The sequence below is a fragment of the Chiloscyllium punctatum genome, chromosome 33 (genome assembly GCF_047496795.1).
Source record: "Chiloscyllium punctatum isolate Juve2018m chromosome 33, sChiPun1.3, whole genome shotgun sequence".
Lineage (NCBI taxonomy): Eukaryota > Metazoa > Chordata > Chondrichthyes > Orectolobiformes > Hemiscylliidae > Chiloscyllium > Chiloscyllium punctatum.
The window spans coordinates 43,033,924-43,052,392 of record NC_092771.1 but is presented as its reverse complement, the minus strand read 5'-3'; positions in this window follow the sequence as shown (position 1 = coordinate 43,052,392).

Genomic DNA, 18,469 nt, shown 5'->3' with positions numbered 1-18,469 from the left:
TTAGGGGCTGGAACACTGTGTCAGAGACTTTGGGGTGGCCGGGTCAATCCATGGGTTAGGGTCTGGAACACAATGTCTGAGCATGAGTGAGTGGCCAGATTAATCCAGTTTTAAGGACTGGAACACAGCATTTGAGAATGTGGGATAGGCTGGATTAATGCAGGAGTTAGGGTCTGGAACACAGTGTCTGAGAGTGTGGGTTAGGCCGGATTAACCCAGGGTTTAGGGTCTGGAACAGAGTGATGAGAGTGTAGGATAGGCTGGATTAATCCAGGGGTTAGTGTGTGTAATACAATGTCTGAGAGTGTGGGATAGGCCATTTCTATCCAGGGGTTAGGGTCTGGAATACAGTGTCTGAGAGTGTGGGGAGGCCGGTTCAATGCAGGGGTTAGGTTCTGGAACACAGTGCCTGAGATTGTGGGAAAGGCCAGATTAATCCAGGGGTTAGGGTCTGGAACACAATGCCTGAGAGTGTGGGATAGGCATAATTATTCCAGCGGTTTGGTTCTGGAATACAGTGTCTGTGGGAGTCGGATAGGCCGGATTAATCCAGGGGTTAGGGTCTGGTACAAAATGCTGGAAACTGTGGGGAAGGCCAATTCAATCCCGGGGCTAGAGTCTGGAATAAAGTGTCTGGGAGTGTGTGATAGGCCGGATTATTCCAGGAGTTAGTGTCTGGAATGCATTGCTTGAGGGAGTGGGATAGGTCGGATTAATCCAGGGGTTAGGGTCTGGAACAAAGTGTCTGAGAGTATGGGGTGGCCGGAATAATCCAGGATTTAATGTCTGGAGCACAGTGTCTAAGAGTGTGGAATAGGCCAGATCAATCCAATGGTTAGTGTCTCGAACACAGTGCCTGAGAGTCTGGGGGAGGCCGGAATAATCCAGGGGTTAGGGTCTGAAACACAGTGTCTGAGAGTGTGATGGATGCCGGGTCAATCCAGGGGTTAGGGTCTGGAACACAGTGTCTGAAAGTGTGGAGTAGGCAAAATTAATCCAGGGGTTACGGTCTGGAACACAGTGTCTGAAAGTGTGGAGTAGGCAAAATTAATCCAGGGGTTACGGTCTGGAACACAGTGTCTGAGAGAGTGGGATAGGTTGGATTAATCCAGGTGATAAGGGTCTGGAATACAGCATTTATGAGTGTGGGATAGGCTGGATTAATGCAGGAGTTAGGGTCTGGAACACAGTGTCTGAGAGTGTGAGGACACCGGATTAATCCAGGGGTTAGGGTCTGGAACACAGTGCCCGAGAGTGTGAGATAGGCCGGGTCAATCCAGAGGTTAGGGTCTGGAACACAATGTCTGAGCGTGAGGGATAGGCCAGATTATTCCAGGTGTTAAGGTCTGGAACACTGCATTTGAGAGTGTGGGATAGGCTGGATTAATGCAGGAGTTAGAGACTGGAACACTGTCTGAGACTATGTGATAGGCCGGATTAATCCAGGCCTTAGAGTCTGGAACACAGTGTCAGAGAGTGTGGGGAGGCCAGAATAATCAAGGGGTTAGGGTCTGGAACACATTGTCTGAGAGTGTTGGATAGGCCAGATTAATCCAGGCATTAGGGTCTGGAACACAGTGTCTGAGAGAGTGGGTTTGGCCGGATTAATCCAGGGGATAGGGTCTGGAACACAGTGCCTGAGAGTGTGGAATGGGCCGGATTAATCCTGGGTTTGGGGCTCGAACACAGAACCTGAGAGTCTGGGGGAGGCCGGAATAATCCAGGGGTTAGGTTCTGAAACACAGCGTCTGAGAGTGTGATGGATGCCGGGTTAATCCAGGGGATAGGGTCTGGAACGCAGTGTCTGAGAGTGTGTGATAGGCCGGATTAATCCAGGGGTTAGGGTCTGGAACACAATGCCTAAGAGTGTGGGATAGGCCGGATTATTCAAGCAGTTTGGGTCTGGAATACAGTGTCTGCAGGAGTAGGATAGGCCGGATTAAACCAGGGGTTAGAGTCTGGTACAAAGTGCCGGAAAGTGTGGGGAAGGCCGATTCAATCCCGGGGCTAAAGTCTGGAACGAAGTGTCTGGGAGTGTGTGATAGGCTGGATTAATCCAGGCATTAGGGTGTGGAACACAGTGTCTGAGAGTGTGAGAGAGGCCGGATTAATCCAGGGTTTAAAGTCTTGAACAAAGTGCATGAGAGTGTGAGGAGGCCAGTATAATCCAGGGGTTAGGGTCTGGAACAAAGTGTCTGTGAGTGTGGAATAGGCCGGATCAATCCAATGGTTAGTGTCTGGAACACAGTGCCTGAGAGTGTGTATTGGCCGGATTAATCCATGGGTTAGGGATTGGAACAAAGTGTCAGAGAGTTTAGGGTGGTCGGGTCAATCCAGGAATTTGGGTCTGGAACACAGTGCGTTGGAGTGTGGAATAGGCCCGATTGATCCAGGCATTCGAGTCTGGAACACAGGGCCTGAGAGTGTGGGAGAGGCCAGATTAATCCTGGGTTTAGTGTCTGGAACACAGTGTCTGAGAGTGTGGGATAGGCCGGATTAATCCAGGTGTGAGCATCTGGAACGCAATGTGTGAGTGTGAGATAGGCCGGAATATTCCAGGAGTTAGGGTCTGGAATGCAGTGCTTGAGAGAGTGGGAAAGGTCTGATTAATCCAGGGGTCAGTGTCTGGAATACAGTGCTTGAGAGTGTGGGATAGGCCGGATTAATCCAGGGGTTAGGGTCTGGAACAAAGTGTCTAAGAGTCTGGGGTAGTCCGGGTCAATTCAATCGTTAGGGTCTGGAACACAGTGTCTGAGCAAGTGGGAAAGGCCGGATTAATCCAGGGATTAGGCTCTGGAACACAGGGCCTGAGAGTGTGGGGGTGGCCGGATTAATCCTGGGCCTAGTGTCTGGAACACTGTGTCTGAGAGTGTGGTATAGGCCAGATTGATACAGGGGTTCAGGTCTGGAACAATGTATCTGAGAGTGTGGGGTAGTCCGGATTAATCCAGATGTTAGGGACTGGTAAAAAGTGCCAGAAAGTGTGGGGAAGGCCGATTCAATCCCGGGGTTAGAGTCAGGAACAAAGTGTCTGGGAATGTGGGATAGGCCGGATTAATCCAGTGGTTAGAGTCAGGAACAAAGTGCCTGAGAGTGTCGGATAGGGCAGATTAATACAGGGGTTAGGGTCTGGAACAAAGTGCCTGAGAGTGTGAGGGAGGCCGGGTCAATCAAGTGGTTAGGGTCTGGAACCCAGTGTCTGAAAGTGTGGGTTACGCCGGATTAATCAAGTGGTTAGGGTCTGGAAGACAGTGTCTGATGGTGTGGGATAGTCTGGAAAAGTCCAGGGTTTAGGGTCAGGAACACAGTCTCTGAGAGAGTGGGATAGGCTGAAAAGATCCAGGGTTTAGGGTCTGGAAAACAGTGTCTGAGAGAGTGCGATAGACCTGATTAATCCAGTGGTTAGGGTCTGGAACAAAGTGTCTGGGAGTGTGGGATAGGCTGGAAAAGATCCAGGGTTAGGGTCTGGAACAAAGTGGCTGAATGTGTGGGATAGTCTGCAAAAATCCAGGGTTTAAGGTCAGGAACACAGTGTCTGAGAGTGTGGGATACAATGGATTAATCCAGTGGTTACGGTCTTGAACACAATGTCAGAGATTATGGGATAGGCCGGATTAATCCAGCGATTTGGGTCCGGAATACAGTGTCTGTGGGAGTAGGATAGGCCGGATTAATCCAGGTGTTCGGTACTGGTACAAAGTGCCAGAAAGTGTGGGGAAGGCCGATTCAATTCCAGGGTTAGAGTCTGGAACAAAGTGTCTGGGAATGTGGGACAGGCAGGATTAATGCAGGGATTAGGGTCTGGAAAACAGTGCCTGAGAGTGTGGGACAGGCCGGTTTAATCCAGTTGTTAGGGTCAGGAACACAGTGTCTGAGAGTGTGGGATAGGCCAGGTCCATTCAATGGTTAGTGTCTGGAACGCAGTGTGTGAGTGTGAGATTGGCCGGAATATTCCAGGAGTTAGGGTCTGGAACGCAGTGCTTGAGAGTGTGAGATAGGTCGGATTAATCCAGGGGTTAGCGTCTGGAACACAGTCCCTGAGACTGTGGGATAGGCCAGGTCAATCCAATAGTTAGTGTCTGGAACACAGTTCCTGAGACTGGGATAGGTCTGATTAATCCAGGGGTTAGGGTCTGCATCACAGTGCCTCAGAGTGTGGAATGGGCCGGATTAATCCTAGGTTTAGGGTCTCAAGCACAGTGCCTGAGAGTCTGGGGGAGGCCGGAATAATCCAGGGGTTAGGGTCAGGAACGCAATGTCTGAGAGTGTGGGATGGCCCAGATTAATCCAGGGGTTCGGGTCTGGAACAAAGTGTCTCAGAGTGTGGGATAGGACGGATTACTCCAGGAATTATGGTCTGGAACACAGAACCTGAGAGTGTGTATTGGCCGGATTAATCCATGGGTTAGGGTCTGGAACACAGTGTCAGAGAGTTTGGGGAGGCCGGGTCAATCCAGGCGTTAGGCTCTGGAATACATTGAGTTTATGGGATAGACCGGATTAATCCAGGGGTAAGGGTCTGGAACAGTATGTGAGTGTGGGATAGGCCGGAATATTCCAGGAGATAGGGTCTGGAATGCAGTGCTTGAGAGAGTGGGATAGGTTGGATTAATCCAGGTGTAAGTGTCTGGAATACAGTGCCTGAGAGTGTAGGATAGGCTGGATTAATCCAGGGGTTAGGGTCTGGAACAAAGTGTCTGAGAGTGTGGGGTAGTCCGGTTCAATTCAATGGTTAGGGTCTGGAATGCAGTGTCAAAGAGTGTGGGATAGGCTGGAAAAATCCAGGGTTTAGGGTCTGGAACATAGTGTCTGAGAGTGAGGGATAGGCCATAAAAATCCAGGGATTAGGGTCTGGAACACAGTGCCTGAGGTTGTGAGATAGGCCGGATTAATCCAGGGGTTAGGATCTGGAACAAAGTTCCTGAGAGTGTAGGGTAGGCCGGATTCATCCAGGGGTTAGGGTCTGGAAGTGTCTGACGGTGTGGGATAATCTGGAAAAGTCCAGGGTTTAGTGTCAGGAATACAGTGTCTGAGAGTGTGGGAGAGGCTGGATTAATCCAGTGGTTAGTGTCTGGAACACAGGGATAGAGTGTGTGTGGGGAGGCCGGATTAATCCAGGGGTTAGGGTCTGGAACACAGTGTCAGAAAGTGTGGGTAGGCCGGATTAAACCAGGGGTTAGGTTCTAGAACACAGTGTCTGAGAGTGTGGGATAGGCCGGATTAATCCAGAGGTTAGGGCCTGGAACACAGTGTCTGAGAGCGTGGGATAGGCCAGATTAATCCAGGGGTTCGGGTCTGTAACGCAGTGTCCGAGAGTGTGCGGGAGCCCGGATCTATCCAAGTATTAGGGTCTGGAATACAGTGTCTGAGAGTGTGGGATAGGCCGGATTAATCCAGGGGTTCGAGCCTGGAACACAGTGTCTGAGAATGTGGGATAGGCCGGATTAGTCCAGGGGTTCGAGCCTGGAACACAGTGTCTGAAAGTATGGGATAGGCCAGATTAATCCAGAGGTTAGGGCCTGGAACACAGTGTCTGAGAGCGTGGGATAGACCAGATTAATCCAGGGGTTCGGGTCTGTAACGCAGTGTCCGAGAGTGTGCGCGAGCCTGGATCTATCCAAGTATTAGGGTCTTGAATACAGTGTCTGAGAGTGTGTGGAGAGTGGTTCAATCCAGCGATTAGGATCTGGAATATATTGTCTGAATTTATGGGATAGACCGGATTAATCCAGGGGTGAGGGTCTGGAACACATTGTGTGAGAGTGGGATAAACCAGAATATTCCAGGAGTTAGGGTCTGGAACGCAGTGCTTGACAGAGTGGGATAGGTCAGAATAATCCAAAGGTTAGAGTCTGGAATACAGTGCCTGAGAGTTGGGGACACCGGGTCTATCCAGGGGTTAGTGTCTGGAACACAGTGTTTTAGCGTGAGGGATAGGCCAGGTTAATCCAGGTGCTAAAGTCTGGGACACAGCGTTTGAGAGTGTAGGATAGGCCGGATTAATCCAGCGGTTTCGGTCTGGAATACAGTGTCTGTGGGAGTAGGATATGCCGGATTAATCCAGGGGTTAGGGTCTGGTACAAAGTGCCGGAAAGTGTGGGGAAGGCCGATTCAATCCCGGGGTTAGAGACTGGAATAAAGTATCTGGGAGTGTGGGATAGGCCGGATTAATCCAGGCATTAGGGTCTGGAACACAGTGTCTGAGAGTGTGGGATAGGCCAGATTAATTCAGGGGTTAGGGTCAGGCCCAAACTGCTGTTAAATGTGGGATAGGCCGTGTTAATCCAGGGGCTAGGGTCTGGAACACAGTGTCTGAGCGTGTGGGGTAGGCCGGGTTAATCCAGGGATTAGGGTCTGGCACAAAGTGCCTGTGAGTGTGGGGAGGCTGGAATAACCCAGGGGTTAGGGATTGGAACTCAGTGTCTGAGAGTGTGGAATAGGTCGGGTCAATCCAATGGTCAGTGTCTGGAACACAGTGTCTTAGTCTGGGACACAGCGTTTGAGAGTTTTGGATAGGCTGGATTAATGCAGGAGTTAGGGTCTGAAACGCAGTGTCTGAGAGTGTGGGATAGGCCGGATTAATCCAGGCATTAGTGTCTGGTACTACCCCACACTCTCAGACACTGTGTTCCAGACCCTAATGCCTGGATTAATCCAGCCTATCCCACACTCTCAGACACTGAGTTCCAGACCCTAATGTGTGGGGACGGCCGATTCAATCCCGGGGTTGGAGACTGGAATACAGTATCTGGGAGTGTGGGATAGGCCGACTTAATCCAAGGGTTAAGGTCTGAGACACAGCGTTTGAGAGTGTGGGATAGGTTGGATTAATGCAGGAGTTAGGGTCTGGAACACAGTGTCTGAGAGTGTAGGATAGGCCGGATTAATCCAGCAGTGTCGGTCCGGAATACAGTGTCTGCAGGAGTAGGATAGGCCGGATTAATCCAGGGGTTCGGGTCTGATACAAAGTGCCGGAAAGTGTGGGGAAGTCCAATTGAATCCCGGAATTAGAGACTGGAATAAAGTATCTGGGAGTGTGGGATAGGCCAACTTAATCCAGGGGTTAGCGTCTGGAACAAAGTGCCTGAGAGTGTGGGTAGGCTGGAATAACCCAGGATTTAGGAATTGGAACTCAGTGTCTGAGAGTGTGGAATAGGTCGGGCCATTCCAATGGTCAGTGTCTGGAACACAGTGGCTGAAAGTGTGGAATAGGCCGGATTTATACAGGCATTAGGGTCTGGAACACAGTGTCTGAGCGTGAGGGATAGGCCGGATTAATCCAGTTGTTAAGGTCTGAGACACAGTGTTTGAGAGTGTGGGATAGGCTGGATTAATTCAGGAGTTAGGGTCTGGAACACAGTATCTGAGAGTGTAGGATAGGCCAGGTCAGTCCAGGGGTTCGGGTCTGGAACACAGTGTCTGAGAGTGTGGGATAGGCCGGATTAATCCAGCAGTGTGGGTCTGGAATGCAGTGTCTGCAGGAGTAGGATAGGCCGGATTAATCCAGGGGTTCGGGTCTGGTACAAAGTGCCGGAAAGTGTGGGGAAGGCCGATTCAATCCCAGGGTTAGAGTCTGGAACAATGTATCTGGAAATGTGGGATAGGCCAGATTAATCCTGGTGTGAGGATCTGGAAAAAAGTGCATGAGAGTGTGGGGAGGCCGGAATAACCCAGGATTTAGGGTCTGGAACTCAGTGTCTGAGAGTGTGGGATAGGCTGGATTAATCCAGGCATTAGGGTCTGGAACACAGTGTCTGAGAGTGTGGGGTAGGCTGGATTAATCCAGGCATTAGGGTCTGGAACTCAGTGTCTGAGAGTGTGGGATAGGCTGGATTAATCCAGGCATTAGGGTCTGGAACTCAGTGTCTGAGAGTGTGGGATAGGCCGGGTCAATCCAATGGTCAGTGTCGGGAATACAGTGTCTGAGAGTGTGGGGTAGGCTGGATTAATCCAGGGGTTAGTGTCTGGAACAGAGTGTCTCAGCGTGAGGGGAGAGCGGGTCAATCCAGTGGTTAGGGTCTTGAACAAAGTGCCGGAGAGTGTGGGATAGACCAGATTAATCCAGGGACTAGTGTCTGGTTACATTGTCTGAGAGTATGGGATAGGCCGGATTAATCTAGTGTCTCAGAGTGTAGGATAGGCCAGGTCAATCCAGGGGTTAGGGCCATGAACACGGTGTCTGAGAGTGTGGGATAGGCCCGGTCTATCCAGGGGTTACGCACTGGAACACAATGTCTAAGAGTGTGGGATCGGTCGGATTAATGCAGGTGTTAGGGTCTGTAACACTGTGTCCGAGAGTGTGGGATAGGCCGGCCTAATCCAGGGTTAGGGTGTGGAACACAGTGATTGAGAGTGTGGGATAGGCCAGATTAGTCTAGGGGTTAGGGTTGGAACACAGCGCCTGAGAGTGTGGGACATGCCGGATTAATTCAGGGGTTAGGGTCTGGAATACAGTGTCTGAGACTGTGGGGAGAGCGGGTCAATCCAGTGGTTAGGGTCTGGAGCAAAGTGCCGGAGATTGTGGAATAGGCCAGATTAATCCGGGGGTTAGTGTCTGGAATACATTGTCTGACAGTGTATGATAGGCCGGATTAATCTAGGGGTTTGTGTCTGTAATTCAGTGTCTGAGAGTGTGGGGTACGCTGGATGAATCCAGGGGTTAGAGTCTGGAATACAGTGTCTGAGATTGTGGGGGAGTCCAGGTCATTCCAGTGGTTAGGGTCTGGAACACAGTGTCTGAGAGTGTGGGATAGGCTGGATTAATCCAGGGGTTAGGGTCTGGAACGCAGTTTCTGAGAGCGTGGGATAGGCTGGATTAATCCAGGGGTTAATTTCTAGAACACAGTGTCTGAGAATGTGGGATAGGCCGGATTAATCCAGGGGATAGGGTCTGGCACAGTGTCTGAGAATGTGGTATATGCCAGATAAATCCAGGGGTTACATTCTTGAACTCAGTGTCCGAGAGCGTGGCGGAGGCCGGATTAATCCAGGGATTAGTGTCTGGAACAAAGTGCCGGAGAGTGTGAGATAGGCCAGATTAATTCAAGGTTTAGGGTCGGGAATACAGTGCCTGAGAGTATGGGATAGGCCGGATTAACCCAGGGGTTAGTGTCTGGAACAGAGTGTCTGAGAGTGTGGGGTAGGCCAGATTAATCCAGGGGTTAGTGTCTGGAATACAGTGTCTGAGAGTGTGGGATAGGCCGGATTAATCCAGGGGTTAGTGTCTGGAATACAGTGTCTGATCGTGAGGGATAGGCCGGATTAATCCAGGTGTTAAGGTCTGGGAAACAGCTTTTGAGAGTGTGGGATAGGCCGGATTAATCCAGGGGTTAGTGTCTGGAGTACATTGTCTGAGAGTGTGGGATAGGCTGGATTAATCCAGGGGTTAGGGTCTGGAATACAGTGTCTGAGAGTGTGGATAGGCCGGATTAATCCAGTGGTTCGGGTTTGGAACACAGTGCCTGAGAGTGTTGGGTAGGCCGGATTAATCCAGGGGTTAGGGTCTGGAATACAGTGTCTGAGATTGTGGGGGAGGCCAGGTCATTCCAGTGGTTAGGGTCTGGAACACAGTATCTGAGAGTGTGGGATAGGCTGGATTAATCCAGGGGTTAATTTCTAGAACACAGTGTCTGAGAATGTGGGATAGGCCGGATTAATGCAGGGGATAAGGTCTGGAACACAGAGTCTGAGAATGTGTTGTATGCCAGATTAATCCAGGGGTGAGTGTCTGGAATACAGTGTCTGAGAGTGTGGGATAGGCCCGGTCAATCCAGGGGTTATATTCTGGAACACAATGTCTGAGAGTGTGGGATTGGTCGGATTAATCCAGGAATTAGGGTCTGGAACGCAAAGCCTGAGAGTGTGTATTGGTCGGATTAATCCAGGGGTTAGTGTCTGGAACAAAGTGCCTGAGAGTGTGGGGAGGCCGGAATAACCCAGGATTTAGAGTCTGGAACACAGTGTCTGAGAGTGTGGGATAGGCCAGGTCAATCCAATGGTTTGTGTCTGGAACACAGTCCCTGATACTCTGGGATAGGCCGGATTAATCCAGGGGTTAGGGTCTACATCACAGTGCGTCAGAGTGTGGAATGGGCCGGATTAATCCTGGTTTTAGGGTCTCAAAAACAGTGCCTGTGAGTCTGGGGGAGGCCGGAATAATCCAGGGGTTAGAGTCTGGAACACAGTGTTAGAGTTTGTGGGATAGGCCGGATTAATCCAGGGGTTAGGGTCTGGAACACAGTGTCTGAGAGTGTGGGATAGGCTGGATTAATCCAGGGGTTAGGGTGTGGAACACAGTGTCTGAGAGTGTGGGATAGGCTGGATTAATGCAGGGGTTAGGGTCTGGTACACAATGTTTTAGATTATTGGATAGGCCGGATTAATCCAGGGGTTTGAGTCTGGAATATAGTAATTGTGAGAGTGGGGTAGGTCAGAATAATCCAGGGGTTAGTGTCTGGGACATGTGCCTGAGGGTGTGGTATAGGTCAGATTTATCCTAGCGCTAGGATCTGGACTACAGTGTCTGGGATAGGCGGGATTAATCCAGACGTTACGATCTGGAACACAGTGCCTGAGAGGGTGTATTGGTCGGGTCAATCCAGGGGTTACGGTCTGGAACACAGTGTCTGAGAGTTTGGGGTGGCTGGATCAATCCAGGGGTTAGGGTCTGGAAAACAGTGTTAGAGAACTTGGGGTGGCTGGGTCAATCCAGGGGTTAGGGTCTGGAACACAGTGTCAGAGAATTTGGGGTGGCCGGGTCAATCCAGGGGTTAGTGTCTGGAACACAGTGTCAGAGAATTTGGGGTGGCCGGGTCAATCCAGGGGTTAGTGTCTGGAACACAGTGTCAGAGAGTTTGGGGTGGCCAGGTCAATCCAGGGGGTCTGTGTCTGGAACACAGTGTCAGAGAGTTTGGGGTTGCCGGGTCAATCCAGGGGTTAGGGTCTGGAACAAAGTGTTTGAGAGTGTGGGAGAGGCCAGATTAATCCAGGGGTGAGTGCCTGGAACACAGTGTCTGAGAATATGGGATAGGCCCGGTCTATCCAGGGGTTAGGCACTGGAACACAATGTCTGAGATTGTGGGATAGGTCGGATTATTCCAGGGGTTATGGTCTGGAACACAGTGTCTGAGAGTGTGGGATAGGCCGGATTAATCCATGGGTTAGGGTCTGGAATTTAGTGTCTGAGAGCTTGGGGAGAGCGGGTCAATCGAGTGGTTAGGGTCTGGAACAAAATGCCGGAGATTGTGGGATAGAACGGATTAATCAAGGCGCTGGTGTCTGGAATACATTGTCTGAGAGTGTGGGATAGGCTGGATTAATCCAGTGGGTTGGGTTTGGAACACAGTGCCTGAGAGTGTTGGGTAGGCCGGATTAATCTCGGGGTTAGGGTATGGAACAAAGTGCTTGAGAGTGTGGGATAGGCCGGGTTAATCCAGGGGATAAGGTCTGGTACACAGAGTCTGAGAATGTGGTATATGCCCGGTCAATCCAGGGGTTACACTCTGGAACACAATGTCTGAGAGTGTGGGATTGGTCAGATTAATCAAGGGGTTAGGGTCTGGAACACAGTGTCCAACAGCGTGGGGGAGGCCGGATTAATCCAGGAATAAGGGTCTGGAACACAGCCTGAGAGTGTGTATTGGCTGGATTAGTCCATGGGTTAGGGATTGGAACAGAGTTTAGGGTGGCCGGGTACATCCAGGGGTGAGTGTCTGGAACACAGTGTCAGAGAGTTTGGGTTGGCCGGGTCAATCCATGGGTTAGGGTCTGGAACACAGTTTGTGAGTGTGGAATAGGCCGGAATATTCCAGGACTTAGGGTCTGGAACGCAGTGCTTGAGAGAGTAGTATAGGTTGGATTAATCCAGGGGTTGGTGTCTGGAATACAGTGTCTGAGAGTGTGGGATAGGCCGGATTAATCCAGGGGTTAGGGTCTGGGACACAGTGCTGGAGAGTGGGGGGAAGGCAGATTCAATCCAAGGGTTAGGTTCTGGAACATAGTGTCTGTGAGTGTGGGATAGGCTGGATTAATCCAGGGGTTTAGGTCTGGAATACATTGTCTGAGTTTATGGGATAGACCGGATTTTTCCAGGAGTTAGGGTCTGGAACACAGTGTGTGAGAGAGTGGGATAGGTTGGATTAATCCAGGGGTTGGTGTCTGGAATACAGTGCCTGAGAGTGTGGGGACACTGGGTCAATCCAGGGGTTAAGGTCTGGAACAGAATGTCTGAGCGTGAGGGATAGGCCGGATTAATCCAGGTGTTAAGGACTGGAACACTGCATTTGAGAGTGTGGGATAGGCTGGATTAATCCAGGGGTTAGGGTGTGGAACACAGTGTCTGAGAGTGTGGGATAGGCTGGATTAATGCAGGGGTTAGGGTCTGGTACACAATGTTTTAGATTATTGGATAGGCCGGATTAATCCAGGGGTTTGAGTCTGGAATATAGTAATTGTGAGAGTGGGGTAGGTCAGAATAATCCAGGGGTTAGTGTCTGGGACATGTGCCTGAGGGTGTGGTATAGGTCAGATTTATCCTAGCGCTAGGATCTGGACTACAGTGTCTGGGATAGGCGGGATTAATCCAGACGTTACGATCTGGAACACAGTGCCTGAGAGGGTGTATTGGTCGGGTCAATCCAGGGGTTACGGTCTGGAACACAGTGTCTGAGAGTTTGGGGTGGCTGGATCAATCCAGGGGTTAGGGTCTGGAAAACAGTGTTAGAGAACTTGGGGTGGCTGGGTCAATCCAGGGGTTAGGGTCTGGAACACAGTGTCAGAGAATTTGGGGTGGCCGGGTCAATCCAGGGGTTAGTGTCTGGAACACAGTGTCAGAGAATTTGGGGTGGCCGGGTCAATCCAGGGGTTAGTGTCTGGAACACAGTGTCAGAGAGTTTGGGGTGGCCAGGTCAATCCAGGGGGTCTGTGTCTGGAACACAGTGTCAGAGAGTTTGGGGTTGCCGGGTCAATCCAGGGGTTAGGGTCTGGAACAAAGTGTTTGAGAGTGTGGGAGAGGCCAGATTAATCCAGGGGTGAGTGCCTGGAACACAGTGTCTGAGAATATGGGATAGGCCCGGTCTATCCAGGGGTTAGGCACTGGAACACAATGTCTGAGATTGTGGGATAGGTCGGATTATTCCAGGGGTTATGGTCTGGAACACAGTGTCTGAGAGTGTGGGATAGGCCGGATTAATCCATGGGTTAGGGTCTGGAATTTAGTGTCTGAGAGCTTGGGGAGAGCGGGTCAATCGAGTGGTTAGGGTCTGGAACAAAATGCCGGAGATTGTGGGATAGAACGGATTAATCAAGGCGCTGGTGTCTGGAATACATTGTCTGAGAGTGTGGGATAGGCTGGATTAATCCAGTGGGTTGGGTTTGGAACACAGTGCCTGAGAGTGTTGGGTAGGCCGGATTAATCTCGGGGTTAGGGTATGGAACAAAGTGCTTGAGAGTGTGGGATAGGCCGGGTTAATCCAGGGGATAAGGTCTGGTACACAGAGTCTGAGAATGTGGTATATGCCCGGTCAATCCAGGGGTTACACTCTGGAACACAATGTCTGAGAGTGTGGGATTGGTCAGATTAATCAAGGGGTTAGGGTCTGGAACACAGTGTCCAACAGCGTGGGGGAGGCCGGATTAATCCAGGAATAAGGGTCTGGAACACAGCCTGAGAGTGTGTATTGGCTGGATTAGTCCATGGGTTAGGGATTGGAACAGAGTTTAGGGTGGCCGGGTACATCCAGGGGTGAGTGTCTGGAACACAGTGTCAGAGAGTTTGGGTTGGCCGGGTCAATCCATGGGTTAGGGTCTGGAACACAGTTTGTGAGTGTGGAATAGGCCGGAATATTCCAGGACTTAGGGTCTGGAACGCAGTGCTTGAGAGAGTAGTATAGGTTGGATTAATCCAGGGGTTGGTGTCTGGAATACAGTGTCTGAGAGTGTGGGATAGGCCGGATTAATCCAGGGGTTAGGGTCTGGGACACAGTGCTGGAGAGTGGGGGGAAGGCAGATTCAATCCAAGGGTTAGGTTCTGGAACATAGTGTCTGTGAGTGTGGGATAGGCTGGATTAATCCAGGGGTTTAGGTCTGGAATACATTGTCTGAGTTTATGGGATAGACCGGATTTTTCCAGGAGTTAGGGTCTGGAACACAGTGTGTGAGAGAGTGGGATAGGTTGGATTAATCCAGGGGTTGGTGTCTGGAATACAGTGCCTGAGAGTGTGGGGACACTGGGTCAATCCAGGGGTTAAGGTCTGGAACAGAATGTCTGAGCGTGAGGGATAGGCCGGATTAATCCAGGTGTTAAGGACTGGAACACTGCATTTGAGAGTGTGGGATAGGCTGGATTAATGCATGAGTTAGGGTCTGGAACACAGTGTCTGAGAGTGTAGGATAGGCCGGGTCAATCCACGGATTAGTGTCTGGAATACAGTGCTTGAGAATGTGGGATAGACAGATTAATCCAGGGATTAGTGTCTGGAACAGAGTGCCTGAGAGTGTGGGATAGGCCGGGTTTATCCAGGTGTTAGGGTCTGGAATGCGGTGTCTGCGAGTGTGGGTGTGCTGGATTAATCCAATGGTTAGGGTTGAGAAGACAGTGCCTGAGAGAGTGGGATAGGCTGGATTAATCCAGGGGTTAGTGTGTGGAACACAGTGCCTGAGAGTGTAGGATCGGCCGGGTTAATCCATGAGTTAGGGTCTGGAACACAGTGTCTGACATTGTCGGATAGGCCGGATTAATCCTGGGTTTAGGGTCTGGAACACAGTGTTTGAGAGTGTAGGATCGGCCCATTCTATCCATGGGTTATATTCTGGAACACAATGTGTGAGAGTGTGGCATTGTTTGGATTAATCCAGGGGTTACAGTCGATAACACATTGTCCGAGAATGTTTGGGAGAGTCCAGCGTAATCCAGGGGTTAGTGTCTGGAACACAGTGTCTGAGACTGTGGGACATGCCGAATTAATCCAGGGGTTAGGGACGGGAATACAGTGACTGAGAGTATGGGGAGAGCGGGTCAATCCAGTGGTTAGGGTCTGGAACAAAGTACCGGAAATTGTGGAATAAACCGGATTAATCCAGGGACTAATCCAGTTACATTCTGGAACACAATGTATGAGAGTGTTGGGGGATGCTGGATTAATCCAGGGGTTAGGGTCTGGAACACTGTGTCAGAGAGTTTAGGGTGGCCGGCTCAATCCAGCAGTTGGGGTCTCGAGTACATTGTCTGAGTTTATGGGATAGACCGGATTAATCCAGGGGTTAGGGTCTGGAACACAGTGTGTGAGTGTGGGATAGCCCGGAATATTCCAGGAGTTAGAGTCCGAAACGCAGTGCTTGAGAGAGTGGGATAGGTCTGATTAATCCAGGGGTTGGTTTCTGGAATACAGTGGCAGAGAGTGTGGGGACACCAGGTCAATCCAGGGGTTAGGGTCTGAAACAGAATGTCTGAGCGTGAGGGATAGGCAGGATTAATCCTGGTGTTAAGGACTGGAACACAGTGCCTGAGAGTGTGAGATAGGCCGGGTCAATCCAGGGGTTAGTTTATGGAATACAGTGCATAGTGTATGAATATAGTGTATGGAATGTGGGATAGACCGGATTACTCCAGGGGTTAGTGTGTGGAACACAGTGCCTGAGAGAGTGGAATAGGCCGGATTTATCCAGGGGTTAGTGTCTGGAACAGAGTGCCTGAGAGTGTGGGATAGGCCAGATTACTCCAGGGGTAAGGGTCTGGAACACAGTGTCTGATAGTGTGGGGTAGGCCGGATTAATCCAGTGGTTAGGATCTGGAACAATGAGAAACAAAGCTCACAGACTTCAATAATTGCAGTCCGAGACAAAATATGAATGAGTAGTGTCCTTTATTTTACTCTTGCAAGAGGGTGTGATGTCCAGTGTCTGTAAGGCAAGGGACATACACACCCCAAATTCAATTCATACACAATATTTATATAATTTAGTTTCTTTTGTTTTACATTGCTCCTCCCCTGTTTGCATCTTCCACTTCCCTAAGACCGGCCCTCATTACTCCTGTTTATCTCTTGCCTTATCCGGCCTTGTCTGTGACAAAATGCTTATTCCTGGCCTCACAAGGCCATTTGCCCTCATCCTGCTGTAGGTCATTGTTAGGCATATTCTTTCTTCATCATTATCTACTCCCTGCATCTGTGCCTTTCCCGAGGCCGTTCTGATCCCTATGACCCTTTTAATTGGGGCTTGTTCCTGTGTTTGTGTAAAAGTGGGAAAAGATGTTTATACCTACTGTTTGTACAGGCGCATCTAGCTTAACTTCCTCCCCTCACAGCATCTTATCTATTCGCCTGTAATATCTACCATTGTTTTGCGGTCACATTTCATTCTTGCATACAATTTCAGCTAATACAATTATGTATTTCCTCCACATATTTCCATTCTTGTTGACTCAGCTCTTGGCTAAAACAATTACACACTGGTGTGAGTTCATTTGCCTTGTACAAGTAAATGGAATTGCAGAAGTAACACTAGTTTTCCCACATCCCACAATTTCTCCTTTTTCTTTAATTACCAATTGTTATCTTCTGCAATTTTTCTTTTAAGCATCGCCCCCGAAATTCGCAAGCATCATTCCGGAGATTTCATCCATCTTGGTCTCACTCATCCCCTCATTATTTAGTCAATAAAGTTCCTCTGCCTGATTCCCTTGTAGGGGCATCTGTTTCATTAAGGCTGTCTCAATCAGTCTTTGGGTGAGTCCTCGTATACAGGGTATGATGCAACAGCCAGTGGCCACCAATACCCCGGCTACTACTATCAGGGAATTAAGGATGGAAACCACCACCCCCTTCCATTTTCCAAACCATGATTCAAGCCATCCTGTGAGAGATGTGTCTACTCCTGAATTCTCAGCCAGTTCCTCTGCTAAGGTAGTCAATCACCTTAAGGCCCGAGTAATTGAACCATCAGGCACAGTGTTGTTCGGAATAAAGGTGCACCAGCTTCCTCCTAACATCACACACACACACCCCCTTTTCCCGCTAGAATCATATTAAGGGCCATTCTGTTATCCGATGCCATCCTACGTGTCACATCAAGCCGTTCTGATATTCCTTTAACTGCATCTCTTGTATAATTTATAAATCGCTGTTGATTATAGAAAATGTATCTTACCCAATCTACATTTTTATTAACTGTTACCCACCAGAAGAGAGCTGACTCAAAGCCTGCTGCAATCTGGGTACGAGCCTTGAACTCATCAGTTAACACCCCCCCCCCCCTCCCCCCCAGGGACTCCTCCACAATCGAGATAAATCCTGTCATCCAAAGAAGTGTCTAACAGTGATCTCTTACTCCTTCCCTTTTTCCCTCCTATCTTTTCCTTCTCAAATGCCAGGGTAAATGGAATTGCTAATTGTACAATTGCACATATCCCTCTCCAATCCGGAGGGAGGGTGGGTCTCAGTATTTTGCCTCCACAGTCCCACCACAGATCCGCTCGGGGAACCTTCAGTGCTGAGTAGTTCCCTCCCTTCTCCGTTTCGGTAACATCCTTAATCTCTGTACGTAATTTCAGCTCGCCCCAAGTCTCCAGACCGATTTGTAACTCGTCTACGCACACACAACGTGTGATTTCTGACTGCGGCTGGAAACCTGGGGGGGGGGTGGGTTTGCATCTTTCTTCTCTGAGGGAGGGAACATCAGAGATAGGGAGGTACAGTTCCTATCATTCCCATGCAGTTTCATCCTGATACAGGGCTATCATACATTCCATGCCCTTCCTGTCTCCCGTCCACCCGAGTGGAAAGGGAACCCCCTGGGCCACTGGCCGACCGGAGGCACATGCATAACAATTGGTCTTGTTCAGACTTTTTACAGTATACTTTACCCATTCAACCCAGGCATTTGCATCCCCGTACCCAGTTTCTATTTTGATGGTCTGTTTTAAGTCTTTCCCTGTGTAATTTTTACTCCTTTAGGGTCATTGGGAGGGGTGACCCAGTCGTTCTGCCCGTTTTCCCTGTCCTACACTAATTCAAAAACAACAGCCCAAGAAATCCTTCCCATTTGCTTTCATTTCTATCCCAAATGTTTCATTTAATTGTATCTCATTGGGCCCCCCCCCCCTCCCCCAGAATTGCTCTGTGCCATTTGGTTTTCTTCATCGTTAAGTATATTGGGTTACACTTTTTATCGGGACAATCGCGAGCTGGTCGGAAGTGGGCCCAGTGTAATGTGACGAGACCATTATACCAAGTACCATCACCAAAGCCATCCCCATAGGATTAAGATATAACTCTGAGCTGTGGTCGTGTCTCTTATTATCTACATCCCCACAATTTAAGCTGCATGCATCAGCGTCTATTACTTGTGGATTATCAGACTGAGGAACTGTTAATAATACATATGAAAATGATATTTGACTAAATCCCAATACGAAGAGAGCTAGCATCAAAACTCTAAGCATCTCCAGCAGTCTAAACATGATGGGGAAGCA